The sequence below is a fragment of the Asterias amurensis genome, chromosome 12 (assembly GCF_032118995.1).
Source record: "Asterias amurensis chromosome 12, ASM3211899v1".
Taxonomy (NCBI): domain Eukaryota; kingdom Metazoa; phylum Echinodermata; class Asteroidea; order Forcipulatida; family Asteriidae; genus Asterias; species Asterias amurensis.
Window position 1 is genome coordinate 21,897,192 of NC_092659.1, and position 10,401 is coordinate 21,907,592.

General features: G+C 63.6%; 2 non-coding genes across 2 annotated transcripts; both read left to right on the forward strand.

Moving 5' to 3' along the window:
* Nucleotides 1-6,852: 6,852 nt before the first annotated feature.
* Nucleotides 6,853-8,667, forward strand: LOC139945632 (small subunit ribosomal RNA). The gene has a single exon (XR_011787107.1). It is a non-coding gene; the product is annotated as a small subunit ribosomal RNA (ribosomal RNA).
* Nucleotides 8,668-9,306: 639 nt separating this feature from the next.
* On the forward strand, nt 9,307-9,463 carry LOC139945676 (5.8S ribosomal RNA). Its single transcript, XR_011787149.1, has one exon. It is a non-coding gene; the product is annotated as a 5.8S ribosomal RNA (ribosomal RNA).
* Nucleotides 9,464-10,401: the final 938 nt, after the last annotated feature.

The following is a 10,401-nucleotide window of genomic DNA, read 5'->3' on the forward strand; positions in this document are numbered from 1 at the left end:
GAACCCGGACATAAAAAATACTAGAACAAAAAAAAAAAAAAAAAGGTTGGACTTGGGCCGAAAAGGATGGGAAAATAAAAAAAAATTTTGGACTTAGAAAAAAGTTTGGACTTAGAAAATTTTCCATGGAAAAAAATCCTCGGTGAAAATGACCACCGGGCGGGACGAAAATCAGGCCGTGGCAGACGGCAGGAAATCGGCAAAACACGCTCCCGGAGAAAGTCGGCCTCCTGTCCTCGGACTTTGGCCAAAAAGTGGCCCAGAACCCGGACAGATAGGCCAGTTCTACGAGTTCGCGAAAAATGGCTCGAGTTCGGAGGCAAAAAGTCCTCAAGAGATACGGTAGGCTTTTGGCGGCGCCCGCTGCGTTCCGAGAACGGTCGAGTTCAGAGCTGAGGCGCTCGTGGGTCTCCAGACCCACGAGGGGGTTGGTGACCGAACCGAGAGACCCTTTTTGGGCCCGGAGTCCGGCGGATGGGGGGGGGTAAGAGGGTGCCACCAGTCCTCAACCTGCTGGGGCTACTATAGGGGGGTGAGAACAAAAATCTGGGGTCGGCCAAATGAAAAGTTTCCAAAACAGTGTAAAGCAATGGGAAACCGGCTCACCGTGGCGGGACGAGCTATTTAGTGGGCCTCCCGGAGCCGGCAACCTACCCCCTGACGGGCGGCGGCGACGGAAGAAGGGAACGTGAGCTGAGATATTGAGCGGGCCGGGCAGTCGGGTCCACCGGTCCGGGGTCGCTCCGTACGGCAGGGTTTCGGCCCTGCACGCTGACAAATCGTCCCGCCCGTGGCAGTAGGAAGCGGGCCCGGCTCTGTCGGGCTGCACGGGCGGGTAAACGCTTCCGACGGCAGGGCTCCCCGGCCCTGCACGCTGACAAATCGTCCCGCCCGTGGCAGTAGGAAGCGGGCCCGGCTCTGTCGGGTTGCACGGGCGGGTAAACGCTTCCGACGGCAGGGCTCCCCGGCCCTGAGCCCTGCTCCGTCAAGGGAACCGGAGCTGGGCTTGGACCCCCAACCCCACCGGGTAGATCGAGGGGCCCGTGGGGCCTCGGTGGCTAATGAACGGCGGTGCTACCAACCGGGCACGCCGACGCATCGTCCCGCCCGTGGCAGTAGGAAGCGGGCCCGGCTCTGTCGGGCTGCACGGGCGGGTAAACGCTTCCGACGGCAGGGCTCCCCGGCCCTGCACGCTGACAAATCGTCCCGCCCGTGGCAGTAGGAAGCGGGCCCGGCTCTGTCGGGTTGCACGGGCGGGTAAACGCTTCCGACGGCAGGGCTCCCCGGCCCTGAGCCCTGCTCCGTCAAGGGAACCGGAGCTGGGCTTGGACCCCCAACCCCACCGGGGTAGATCGAGGGGCCCGTGGGGCCTCGGTGGCTAATGAACGGCGGTGCTACCAACCGGGCACGCCGACACATCGTCCCGCCCGTGGCAGTAGGAAGCGGGCCCGGCTCTGTCGGGTTGCACGGGCGGGTAAACGCTTCCGACGGCAGGGCTCCCCGGCCCTGAGCCCTGCTCCGTCAAGGGAACCGGAGCTGGGCTTGGACCCCCAACCCCACCGGGTAGATCGAGGGGCCCGTGGGGCCTCGGTGGCTAATGAACGGCGGTGCTACCAACCGGGCACGCCGACACATCGTCCCGCCCGTGGCAGTAGGAAGCGGGCCCGGCTCTGTCGGGCTGCACGGGCGGGTAAACGCTACCGACGGCAGGGCTCCCCGGCTCTGCACGCTGACAAATCGTCCCGCCCGTGGCAGTAGGAAGCGGGCCCGGCTCTGTCGGGCTGCACGGGCGGGTAAACGCTTCCGACGGCAGGGCTCCCCGGCCCTGCATGCTGACAAATCGTCCCGCCCGTGGCAGTAGGAAGCGGGCCCGGCACTGTCGGGCTGCACGGGCGGGTAAACGCTTCCGACGGCAGGGCTCCCCGACATAAAAAAATACTGGAACAAAAAAAAAAAAAAAAGGTTGGACTTGGGCCGAAAAGGATGGGAAAATAAAAAAAAAGTTTGGACTTAGAAAAAAGTTTGGACTTGGAAAATTTTCCATGGAAAAAAATCCTCGGTGAAAATGACCACCGGGCGGGACGAAAATCAGGCCGTGGCAGACGGCAGGAAATCGGCAAAACACGCTCCCGGAGAAAGTCGGCCTCCTGTCCTCGGACTTTGGCCAAAAAGTGGCCCATAACACGGACAGATAGGCCAGTTCTACGAGTTCGCGAAAAATGGCTCGAGTTCGGAGGCAAAAAGTCCTCAAGAGATACGGTAGGCTGACAGCGGCGCCCGCTGCGTTCCGAGAACGGTCGAGTTCAGAGCTGAGGCGTCTCGTGGGTCTGGAGACCCACGAGGGGGTTGGTGACCAAACCGAGAGACCCTTTTTGGGCCCAGAGTCCGGCGGATGGGGAGGGGTAAGAGGGTGCCACCAGTCCTCAACCTGCTGGGGCTACTATAGGGGGGTGAGAACAAAAATCTGGGGTCGGCCAAATGAAAAGTTGCCAAAACAGTGTAAAGCAATGGGAAATCGGCTCACCGTGGCGGGACGAGCGATTTAGTGGGGCTCCTGGAGCCGGCAACCCACCCCCTGACGGGCGGCGGCGACGGAAGAAGGGAACGTGAGCTGAGATATCGAGCGGGCCGGGCAGTCGGGCCCACCGGTCCAGGGTCGCTCCGTACGGCAGGGCTCCCCGGCCCTGCACGCTGGCAAATCGTCCCGCCCGTGGCAGTAGGAAGCGGGCCCGGCTCTGTCGGGTTGCACGGGCGGGTAAACGCTTCCGACGGCAGGGCTCCCCGGCCCTGCACGCTGACAAATCGTCCCGCCCGTGGCAGTAGGAAGCGGGCCCGGCTCTGTCGGGTTGCACGGGCGGGTAAACGCTTCCGACGGCAGGGCTCCCCGGCTCTGCACGCTGACAAATCGTCCCGCCCGTGGCAGTAGGAAGCGGGCCCGGCTCTGTCGGGCTGCACGGGCGGGTAAACGCTTCCGACGGCAGGGCTCCCCGGCCCTGCACGCTGAAACATCGTCCCGCCCGTGGCAGTAGGAAGCGGGCCCGGCTCTGTCGGGCTGCACGGGCGGGTAAACGCTTCCGACGGCAGGGCTCCCCGGCCCTGCACGCTGACAAATCGTCCCGCCCGTGGCAGTAGGAAGCGGGCCCGGCTCTGTCGGGCTGCACGGGCGGGTAAACGCTTCCGACGGCAGGGCTCCCCGGTCCTGCACGCTGGCAAATCGTCCCGCCCGTGGCAGTAGGAAGCGGGCCCGGCTCTGTCGGGTTGCACGGGCGGGTAAACGCTTCCGACGGCAGGGCTCCCCGGTCCTGCACGCTGCTCCGTCAAGGGAACCGGAGCTGGGCTTGGACCCCCAACCCCACCGGGTAGATCGAGGGGCCCGTGGGGCCTCGGTGGCTAATGAACGGCGGTGCTACCAACCGGGCACGCCGACAAATCGTCCCGCCCGTGGCAGTAGGAAGCGGGCCCGGCTCTGTCGGGTTGCACGGGCGGGTTAACGCTTCCGACGGCAGTGCCTGCCAGCCAGGCACGCTGCTCCGTTAAGGGAACCGGAGCTTGGTTTGTACAAGTTGGCCTTTCTCGGTGAAAGTGACCACCGGGCGGGACGAAAATCAGGCCGTGGCAGACGGCAGGAAATCGGCAAAACACGCTCCCGGAGAAAGTCGGCCTTCTGTCCTCGGACTTTGGCCAAAAAGTGGCCCATAACACGGACAGATAGGCCAGTTCTACGAGTTCGCGAAAAATGGCTCGAGTTCGGAGGCAAAAAGTCCTCAAGAGATACGGTAGGCTGACAGCGGCGCCCGCTGCGTTCCGAGAACGGTCGAGTTCAGAGCTGAGGCGTCTCGTGGGTCTGGAGACCCACGAGGGGGTTGGTGACCAAACCGAGAGACCCTTTTTGGGCCCAGAGTCCGGCGGATGGGGAGGGGTAAGAGGGTGCCACCAGTCCTCAACCTGCTGGGGCTACTATAGGGGGGTGAGAACAAAAATCTGGGGTCGGCCAAATGAAAAGTTGCCAAAACAGTGTAAAGCAATGGGAAATCGGCTCACCGTGGCGGGACGAGCGATTTAGTGGGGCTCCTGGAGCCGGCAACCCACCCCCTGACGGGCGGCGGCGACGGAAGAAGGGAACGTGAGCTGAGATATCGAGCGGGCCGGGCAGTCGGGTCCACCGGTCCAGGGTCGCTCCGACGGCAGGGCTCCCCGGCCCTGCACGCTGACAAATCGTCCCGCCCGTGGCAGTAGGAAGCGGGCCCGGCTCTGTCGGGTTGCACGGGCGGGTAAACGCTTCCGACGGCAGGGCTCCCCGGCTCTGCACGCTGACAAATCGTCCCGCCCGTGGCAGTAGGAAGCGGGCCCGGCTCTGTCGGGTTGCACGGGCGGGTAAACGCTTCCGACGGCAGGGCTCCCCGGCTCTGCACGCTGACAAATCGTCCCGCCCGTGGCAGTAGGAAGCGGGCCCGGCTCTGTCGGGTTGCACGGGCGGGTAAACGCTTCCGACGGCAGGGCTCCCCGGCTCTGCACGCTGACAAATCGTCCCGCCCGTGGCAGTAGGAAGCGGGCCCGGCTCTGTCGGGTTGCACGGGCGGGTAAACGCTTCCGACGGCAGGGCTCCCCGGCTCTGCACGCTGACAAATCGTCCCGCCCGTGGCAGTAGGAAGCGGGCCCGGCTCTGTCGGGTTGCACGGGCGGGTAAACGCTTCCGACGGCAGGGCTCCCCGGCTCTGCACGCTGACAAATCGTCCCGCCCGTGGCAGTAGGAAGCGGGCCCGGCTCTGTCGGGTTGCACGGGCGGGTAAACGCTTCCGACGGCAGGGCTCCCCGGCCCTGCACGCTGACAAATCGTCCCGCCCGTGGCAGTAGGAAGCGGGCCCGGCTCTGTCGGGTTGCACGGGCGGGTAAACGCTTCCGACGGCAGGGCTCCCCGGCTCTGCACGCTGACAAATCGTCCCGCCCGTGGCAGTAGGAAGCGGGCCCGGCTCTGCCGGGTTGCACGGGCGGGTAAACGCTTCCGACGGCAGGGCTCCCCGGCCCTGCACGCTGACAAATCGTCCCGCCCGTGGCAGTAGGAAGCGGGCCCGGCTCTGTCGGGTTGCACGGGCGGGTAAACGCTTCCGACGGCAGGGCTCCCCGGCTCTGCACGCTGACAAATCGTCCCGCCCGTGGCAGTAGGAAGCGGGCCCGGCTCTGTCGGGTTGCACGGGCGGGTAAACGCTTCCGACGGCAGGGCTCCCCGGCCCTGCACGCTGCTCCGTCAAGGGAACCGGAGCTGGGCTTGGACACCCCCAACCCCCGCCGGGTAGATCGAGGGGCCCGCGGGGCCTCGGTGGCTAGCGAACGGCGGTGCTGCCAGCCGGGCACGCCGACAATTCACCCCGCCCGTGGCAGTAGGAAGCGGGCCCGGCTCTGTCGGGTTGCACGGGCGGGTAAACGCTTCCGACGGCAGGGCTCCCCGGCCCTGCACGCTGCTCCGTCAAGGGAACCGGAGCTGGGCTTGGACACCCCCAACCCCCGCCGGGTAGATCGAGGGGCCCGCGGGGCCTCGGTGGCTAGCGAACGGCGGTGCTGCCAGCCGGGCACGCCGACAATTCACCCCGCCCGTGGCAGTAGGAAGCGGGCCCGGCTCTGTCGGGTTGCACGGGCGGGTAAACGCTTCCGACGGCAGGGCTCCCCGGCCCTGCACGCTGCTCCGTCAAGGGAACCGGAGCTGGGCTTGGACACCCCCAACCCCCGCCGGGTAGATCGAGGGGCCCGCGGGGCCTCGGTGGCTAGCGAACGGCGGTGCTGCCAGCCGGGCACGCCGACAATTCACCCCGCCCGTGGCAGTAGGAAGCGGGCCCGGCTCTGTCGGGTTGCACGGGCGGGTAAACGCTTCCGACGGCAGTGCCTGGCCAGCCAGGGCCTGCGATAGGCGAGGGGCTTGGGCAACCCCTCGCGGCAGGATCATACCGAGGGAGAGAGGTAGGGAGAGAGACCGAGGGTAGGGTAGGACAGCCGGGGTGTGGCAAACCCCGGCACGGGTCCGCCGACCTTGTTGTCGTGGTGTAGCACGGAAGGCGCCGTCGAATTTATGCGTGCCGAAGACGGTCTCCCCTAGCGGGGGACCGTGTCGGCACTACCGGACTGGTCCGTCGCAGTGCGCGGGGTGTGGACCGTGCCGTCTCGTTCCCTAAGCGGGAGTGGACGGTGCCGTCTCGCACCCCGGGGCGGATCCCGGACCCAATGGCATTCAGTGAAGCCCGCATGGGCGCGAGAGGCCGACCGGACCGGGGAAAACGGCCCCGGCCCGTTACGCCAAGCGCTAGCGGGACCCCCCTGGCATCCCAGTTGCCGAAGCGTAGGTTGAGCACTTTCCCGAACCCGGGCAACCACACCGGCCGGGCGGGCCTCCACGGCCCACCCATTCCCGGGCGATTGATGGGGGACGGCGGCGGACGACACACGCCCCGGCGAATCTGATTTCTATCCCCCTGGCGATTCGAACGAGAGAACTAGAGAGAAGGGGCGACGGGAGCTGACCCGCAGGCTGGTACGAGCACCGTAGACTCGCGCCTTGGCCACGCGCTTCTGCTCCCGGGACCCGAAACGTGTGTGTGTGTGTGTGCGTGGCAAGGGGACCGGACCATGCTTGGGCTGGTACGAGCACCGTAGACTCGCGCCTTGGCCCGCAGGGTAAACGGGACCGGATTGTGCTTGGGCTGGTACGAGCACCGTAGACTCGCGCCTGGGCCCGCACTTCTGCTCCCCCCGGGAACCGAACCGAAACATTTGGTGAAACGGATCGCCGGCTCGAGCGCCCCGAGCCCGGCAGAATCCGCTCGGTCCGAGCGAGCCCCGCTCGCCGGCCGCAGCACGAGGTGCTACCTGGTTGATCCTGCCAGTAGTCATATGCTTGTCTCAAAGATTAAGCCATGCATGTCCAAGTACAAGCTTTCAAAAGCGAAACTGCGGATGGCTCATTAAATCAGTTATGGTTCCTTGGAGCGCATCCCCTTACATGGATAACTGTGGTAATTCTAGAGCTAATACATGCAATCAAGCGCCGACCTTACGGGAGGCGTGCTCTTATTAGGAACAAGACCAACCCGGGTCCGCCCGGCTCCGTTGGTGAACTCTGGATAACCTGGCCGATCGCACGGTCTCTGCACCGGCGACGGATCCTTCGAATGTCTGCCCTATCAACTTTCGATGGTACGTTATGCGCCTACCATGGTCGTAACGGGTAACGGAGAATCAGGGTTCGATTCCGGAGAGGGAGCTTGAGAAACGGCTACCACATCCAAGGAAGGCAGCAGGCGCGCAAATTACCCACTCCCGACACGGGGAGGTAGTGACGAAAAATAGCAATACAGGACTCTTTCGAGGCCCTGTAATTGGAATGAGTACACTTTAAATCCTTTAACGAGGATCTATTGGAGGGCAAGTCTGGTGCCAGCAGCCGCGGTAATTCCAGCTCCAATAGCGTATATTAAAATTGCTGCAGTTAAAAAGCTCGTAGTTGGATCTTGGGCGCAGGCTGGCGGTCCGCCGCAAGGCGCGCCACTGCCCGCCTGGCCTTCCTCTCGGTCTCCGCCCGGTTCTCTTGACTGAGTGCCGGGCGCGGCCGAAACGTTTACTTTGAAAAAATTGGAGTGTTCAAAGCAGGCCGTGAGCCTGGACAGCAGAGCATGGAATAATGGAATAGGACCTCGGTTCTATTGCGTTGGTTTTCGGAACTCGAGGTAATGATTAAGAGGGACTGACGGGGGCATTCGTATTGCGGTGTGAGAGGTGAAATTCTTGGATCGCCGCAAGACGACCGACTGCGAAAGCATTTGCCAAGAATGTTTTCATTAATCAAGAACGAAAGTTAGAGGTTCGAAGGCGATCAGATACCGCCCTAGTTCTAACCATAAACGATGCCGACTGGCGATCCGCCGGCGTTACTCCAATGACGCGGCGGGCAGTCTGCGGGAAACCAAAGTCTTTGGGTTCCGGGGGAAGTATGGTTGCAAAGCTGAAACTTAAAGGAATTGACGGAAGGGCACCACCAGGAGTGGAGCCTGCGGCTTAATTTGACTCAACACGGGGAAACTCACCCGGCCCGGACACAGTGAGGATTGACAGATTGAGAGCTCTTTCTTGATTCTGTGGGTGGTGGTGCATGGCCGTTCTTAGTTGGTGGAGCGATTTGTCTGGTTAATTCCGATAACGAACGAGACTCTGGCTTGCTAAATAGTCGCGCCGGCCGCCGAGCCGGGCGCTGACTTCTTAGAGGGACAAGTGGCGTTCAGCCACGCGAGATTGAGCAATAACAGGTCTGTGATGCCCTTAGATGTTCGGGGCCGCACGCGCGCTACACTGAAGGGATCAGCGGGTGATCGTCCTTGTCTGGAAGGCCTGGGCAATCCGCTGAACCCCCTTCGTGCTTGGGATAGGGAGTTGCAATTGTCTCCCTTAAACGAGGAATTCCCAGTAAGCGCGAGTCATCAGCTCGCGTTGATTACGTCCCTGCCCTTTGTACACACCGCCCGTCGCTACTACCGATTGAATGGTTTAGTGAGATCCTCGGACGGGCCGCGGCGGGGCGCCTCTGGCGCCTCGCTCGTGCGCCCGGAAGACGATCGAACTTGATCATTTAGAGGAAGTAAAAGTCGTAACAAGGTTTCCGTAGGTGAACCTGCGGAAGGATCATTAACGAGGAACGAAACAAGGACCCGCGCCGGGTCCACAGCGCGGGGACCCCGCCTGACACGGCCGCTCCATGTACATGTCCACGCCGATCCCGAAACGAAGGAAATAACAAAACGACAACAAATATATATATATATAAAAATCTGGCAAAAAAATGTTGCGTTTGTTTGACGGAGGAGGGCGGAGGGATCGGGTGGAAAGTGCGGTCTGGCGGGGCTCCCCCAGTGACGTCTCCGGATGTGTTTCGCGGGAGTGGCCCATGTGCCGGCATCCGAGACCGGACAAGTTGCACCGCGGAGCTCCCCCTGCCCTGTCCGCGGCGGGGTTTGGGGTGCGGGCTCTGGATGGCTGCGCCTGGTCTGTTGGATCCACCGGGGGCCCTGGGACGCCGGGGCCTGGCCTTAAATGCGACCTAGTGGGGGCGGGCAGGGAAGACACGGCGTAATAGAGGCCCGCCGTACTCTCCCACCCCCACAAACGGGCGGCTGCTCCCGTCGTGGGCGGGGCGGAGCGATCGAGTCATCTCGCGCCGTCCCGCGGACTGTGACCATATTTCCCCGCGCCCGAGACCACGGGGCGCGGGACGATAAACCCACTCATTGGTGATCGAACGAACAAGAAGCGAATTTCCAAGAGTTAGACAATTCTTGGCGGTGGATCACTCGGCTCGTGCGCCGATGAAGAACGCAGCCAGCTGCGTGAATCAGTGTGAATTGCAGAACGCAGTGATCATCGGCCTTTCGAACGCACATGGCGGCCCGGGCCCCCCGCGGCCCGGGCCTCGTCCGCCTGAGGGTCGTGAGTACAGATAGAAATCGCCGTGCCGGAGTCCGCGGATACACTCGCGGTGCCCGGGTATACCACGGTGCGAGAGCGACGGCCGGCAGCCGCGAGGAGAAGCAGTTGGTTGTTCTCCCCGCGAGGATTAATGGCTGCAGGCGTCAGATCGGGTAATGCCTTTGTGGAATACACACGAGAACTCTCCCGAAGGGGCACAGAAACCCCCTCTCCAACACGTCCCGCCTTGAAGCGTTGGCGGCAGCACCGGCTCGGCGCTGTCCGTTGTGCTCGGAGGCGCGGGCGACCCGCCGGAGTGTAAACGAGGAACCCCAACCCTGGCAAAGGGAGGAAACCCGCCGTGGCGTGGTCGGTCTCGGTCTGCCCCCATTGTCTGTATGGGCGACCGGAGCAACTCCACACCACGATCGCCGGCTGTCCTCCGCCAACTAAGGAGTAAGGGTGGGGTCCGACGGGTCGCCGCGCGCGCAGTCTCCGGGCCTCGGCCAGTGGCCGCCGGCTCCGCCCCGGGAGACCGGAGAGGGAGAGAGACCGAAAAGGGAGAGCTTCCACTGGGCCCGCGCTGACGGGTCCGTGGGGGGGTGAGGAGCGCGACCCGTTCTTGGCCTCCCAAGCAGGCCGCGGGCTACCCCCCCTCCTATAACAGTAAAACACGAACCGATAATCGACCTCAGGTCGGGCGAGAGGACCCGCTGGATTTAAGCATATCACTAAGCGGAGGAAAAGAAACTAACAAGGATTCCCCTAGTAGCGGCGAGCGAAGCGGGAAGAGCCCATCGCCGAATCCCCGGGCCCCACCGAGGGCTCGAGGGAACTGTGGCGTAAGGAAGTCCACCCCCGCGGCCGTGCCGGCGCCGAGGTCCTTCTGATTGAGGCGTGCTCCGTCCCAGGGCGGGTGTCAGGCCCAGGCAGGCGCCAGCCGGTCGCGGACAAGGGCCT